This window comes from Choloepus didactylus, chromosome 3 (genome assembly GCF_015220235.1).
Source record: "Choloepus didactylus isolate mChoDid1 chromosome 3, mChoDid1.pri, whole genome shotgun sequence".
Classification (NCBI taxonomy): Eukaryota; Metazoa; Chordata; class Mammalia; order Pilosa; family Megalonychidae; genus Choloepus; species Choloepus didactylus.
In genome coordinates this window covers 103898118-103903533 of record NC_051309.1, presented here as the reverse complement: position 1 = coordinate 103903533, position 5416 = coordinate 103898118, and positions in this window count along the sequence as shown.

Genomic DNA, 5416 nt, shown 5'->3' with positions numbered 1-5416 from the left:
GAATGCCCGACTATATGATGGTACTGTGAACAGTTGATTGTACACCACATTGTGGATGATTGTATGGTATGTGAATATATCTCAATAAAACTGAATTTAAAAAATTATACACACACACACACATATATATACACGGCTAGTAACCACCCAAATTTAAAATATGCATAACCTTTGATTCAACAGTCCCACTAAAAGGAATTGCTATCTTGAAAAAAAAAAAAAATCCCTAGATTTTTATAAAAAAATCATGATATAAAAAAGTTGATCTATAACAGCTGATATGGTAGTAAAGTTCAGAATTGTATATATAATATAAAGTTAAATGCAATTATTTTTCCTAAGAAGTTGTTTTAAAAATTCTTAACAGTAGTTAGAGACACTGGGATTAGGGGATAGAGGGCCCCAGATGCCATTAAACTTTACTGTATATCTCTCTGTATTTTAATTTTCTTACCATATGCATGTAAACCTTGTGTATTTGTTTTTAAATATTAACAAGAATAATATGAATAATGGGAATAAGGTAAATTTTATTTCCAAAGAAAGATTATATTTTAGCTTTACTGTTTGACTATTTGCTCTCAAAAAATTGGCAAGAAAAATGATTCTTGTTTTGAATAAAAGCATATAAAGTACACGAAAAAATAAAGAAACCAATGTTGAGAAAGAAAGTCAATGTTAGTTGAAAAATAAAATAAAAATTCTAAAAAAATTCAGAAATAGAAGACTATAAAATGTATATGCTATAATTCTAAAAGAAAGTAACATTAAGAAACTATTAATTTTATTATCTGAATTTGATTGTGTAAATTTATAAAATCACCTGAATCATAATTTTGCATCACCAAATAAATTGTCATAGACTCTCTTCCAGCAATTACCCTTTTAGGAATAGTTGTATCCAAGAGAAAAGTTTTTGCAAGTACATCATAGATAAGCATGATCTTCAGCCTTACTTGTTAAACACACACCCACACACAACAATAACAAAAAAGAAGCTAAATTAACCTATGAGAACAGTTAAATAAAGGATGGCATAGTTATACAATGGAGCACTATTGCATTTAAATTAAACCTACTAGGTTTTACATGTATTGAAAGGAATACAACTCAAAAACAGCATCATGAAAGAGAAAAAGCAAGTGGCATAATGATACCTACAATGTGAAAACACTTATGTAAAGTTTTAAATGTGTACAACAATGCTACATATCAATTATAAGTATGTAGTAAACATGGACAGGAAGGATAAATACCTAATAATTCTGATTATCTCTGAGAAGGAGAAATGAGAAATAAAGAAGGAGATAGACCAAATTTTAATTATAGCTATTATGTTTTATTGTTTAAAAAATCTGAAGCTAATAGGAAAAAATGTTTAAATATTTCCTTTGAAACTTTCATATTTGTGGAATATTTCACCACAGTTTGTTTTCTGAAGAATGGGTAGCATAATTCCATTCCTCAAAAGTTCAATAGATGGCAAGGTAGGTATCATTTACCATTATTTTCTATTTTTTTCCACAAGGGATTTATATTAGTTAAGTAACAAAAATAACAGAAAAATAAGTTTTCTAAATATAATTGTTTATACACATCAACATTGAGTCACAGGCATATTGAATTTGCCAGTAATTTGACACTTATAGTGAAATAATACAGGTAAATAATCCTTCAATTAAGTTCAATGATTATTTCTTGGCAGAGAGTACGTAAACAGAGATGTTATCAATTTTGCCTTCTCTTTGGTGTCTGCATAGAACTAATTTAGCAAATTCCTCCAGAGATTGAGGAACTGGTCAATTTTTATCAAGAATCTTTTTAAGATTGCAAAGAAAATATTTTTTAATTGATGAATAAAATATTAGCAAAAATCTTAAGATACAGTTGAAAATATATAACATTTTAAATGTAAAGTTTCAAAATTATATTCTTTTAAAAATTGTTCTCAAAGTGAGTGATAGGAATAGCATGAATTTTGCTATCTTAGGAACACATTACTTATTTTAGATAAATTTGCTTTATTTTACATTTTACTAAAACAATGCAAAGTCCATTTAGAAGTAATGACTTTACTTATCAATTGTAAACATTAACTGTTGGCTAAACTGTCACTTTAAAGACTGCTTTGAGTTTTGAAATATAAGCAGACATGCAATTTTAAAAATTTATAATCACTTTTCTACTTTATAGAGTAATAAATTGTCAAAACGTACATTTTATCAACTACCAGATGAATTTCAGGTATGCTTAGAAAATCATCTTTTCTTTAATTTTATAAAAATTTTACAATGAGAACTTTACATTTTTGACATTCAGCAGCCAGTCATAGCGATTCTGTAATTTGGGTTTTAATGCCTAACAATAAAAAAAAAAAAAGACTAAAAATGTATGCGAAATAGGTAATTTAAGCTCTTTTAATAAGATCAGACCACAATTGCAGAAACAACATTTTGAACAATAGAGTGTAATATTTGCTGTCTGAATTCATCATTTTTATTCTTAAATTTGGCATCTGACACTGTCTAGGAAATACCCTTCGTTCCAGAAAAGAAAACGATTAAGAAGCTGACTCAGATTCGGTTTCCTGGGAACAGACTCTGAAATGGGGAGTTTTGTGCAGAAGGTTTATCTAGTAGTACTCTTAGGAGATTGGCCTATATGGAGTTAAGCAGGATTGAGTGGATGGAGAAGCTTATCCACAATGTGATAGTAATTGAGGGCTCATCTGATCACATGTGGCGTTCTGGAGTGGGAATAGCCCTTCAGACTTGCTGCAAATTGAAATGAATGGCAGAGCCCTAATATTCCTGCATCAGCCTCTGATAGACCATGGATCTTCCTCTAAGAACAACGTAATCTCAGGCGAGACAGTTTCCTGATGTGGGGCAATTCTCAATGAATGAGAGACGCCCCTGTGAGCTGCCGGAAGCTCATGTTCTCGATAGCAGCATCCCTGAAGAGGTTGAAGAGGGGAGGAGGGGCACAGGTCTCCACAAGAAATGTCTATAGTTATTCATTTCTAATATATAGGTGCCCACTTCCAATGTTGGAGGTGTCTGAAATAAACCATATGTTCTTCACAGAGTACTTTAAAGACTTCAGAATTGATATAGACAAATAACCAGCAGGGATAGTGACAACTAAATAACTAAATATGCAAGAGATTTTTGATGCAACTGAAAATTAAATTCAGGTTTGAAATTACTGGCAGGCAAGGTAACAATGAAACTGAAATAATGTGACTTATAATCTGAAAAGAAAAATACTGGTTTTCAGGGAATATAAACATTGTTCTTGGTCTGTAAATTTAGAAATAACTTATCCCATATAAAAGAAATTGAATCACAATGTCTAATATCTGTAAAAAATGCAGAATGTATTATCATTCAGCTATTACATCTATTGTTAGAACTGGAAGGCTGATGAGGGAATCATTTTCAACAAATCCTTGCTAAGGAGAGGTAAACGTAAGTGCACTGTTCTCTAGTGCTCTAACTTGAACACACCTAGAGAAATAAATTGGTGCTACATTTTTAGATTGATATTTATGTGAAGCATTTACCTTGACTGTATTTTGCTTGGAGCTAAATAAGTTATTTGAAGACTGATCTCTCAGCCAGTACATGGCACACACGTTCTCTGTCGATGATTGAAAAGATGTCAGATGGACTGGCAGCAAGGTTAGCAGTCAGATATGAAAAGTAAGAAGTTGAATTAATGCTTGCCCAGTTGGAGGATCATCCCCTGTCCACACAGAGATGAACAGTAGGGGACCTTTGGATAGAATCGTTATTTTAAAAGAGCTTTTAATCTCCCTTGAGTGAAGATGTTTCTCTGTTTTATCTTAAAAGCCATTTTTGCTATATTGGTACTGGCTGCCAGGAAGGCTAACTTGAGAAGAATTTAAAGGTATTCTAAGTGTTCTGTGGCAAAGAGAGGTCCCAATTTATTAGCAAAATCTGCTATGGACAAGGTTGCAAACATGCTCTTTATCTACTACCCTGTATTTAGTCCTATTGAGATCTACACCATACAGATTGGAAAGACTGGATTAGATAATTTTGGAAGGAGGTAAAAATCTCAATTGACTTCTCAAGAACATATGCTTGTTTTTGGAGGCCACAAACTGCAAAATATACTCTTAAGAACTCTTGATGGAATTTTTTATCATGGCTCATGTGACATTAGTCTATGCCAAATACAAGTATAGTTTTAGCTTAGCTACCACACAGTTGATAGCCTCTAGGGTTACATCCAACTTGTTTGGCTGCTTAGGAAACATTCTGATTTCTGATAGTGAAATGATGTCATTTATAAAGAAGAAATGTCTACCGTTCCTATTTCTAATAGCAGGGTATTGGCAGGATAATGACACGTTATGGAACGTCCATCAAATTACTTTTAAATATTAAATGAATACAAATGTGCATATATACTGTTAGGGTTAAAAATATCCTCATTTTATCCCCATTATTATGAGAATGTCATCTTCTCAATGAGGCCTTTTCTGACTACCCCATCCTACCTCACTGCTACCACTCTGCCTCTCCATATTCAGCTTCCCCACATCATTTTCCCATCTTTTCTATTAACCATTTTAAAAATACACTGCGTCACTCACACACTTACTTTGTTCATTGACTTTTCTCTTCCCTTGAGGATGTAAGCTCTTAAGGACAGAGAATTTAGTCTGTTATGTTCACTTCTATACCTCAGGGCCTAGAAAAGTTCATGACACATAGTAGGGAGTCAATAAATATATAGCTGTTGTCTAAATCAATGAATAAATGCACAGATAGAAGATGTTTATCCACTCTCATTCTGTAATAATACTGATTTATAATGATTTAAAGAATAAACTAACAAGATTTGAAGTTAGCCTGAAATCCCATGACTCAGCCCAGACATAGTTCCTGTCAATGCGGAACATGAGAAGGCAAGTGATAGATCAATAGACCCTAATCTCAAAGAATTAGGTTGTTCATAACTGCTTTTTTTTTTTTTTTTAGAAATAAAGTATTAGAATAGATCACCTATTTTATAGTCTGTTGCAACTACATCTCCTGAAGTTGTCCTAGCCAAATGTTACAACTTCATTTCTACTACTGATAAATTTTACTCTCTTTTCTATTACTGCATTCTACTACAATTATTTCTACTCTAAATTCCACTACAAATGAACCATGATAAAATGAAAGTTCCTAATGACTAAATACTCTTAACGACTGAACTAAAGGTTAGCAGAAAAGGACATTGAGTTTAATTTCTCACTCTTTCTCATTCTAGAAAACTTTTTGATTGGGTAGATTTGTTGGAGGATCAACACAGAGCTAGAGCAAATAGCTTGAGTAGCATTTTTTGAGTTTAAGCTTTACTGATCCCTCAATTACTCTATTTCATGGTACAACTGATT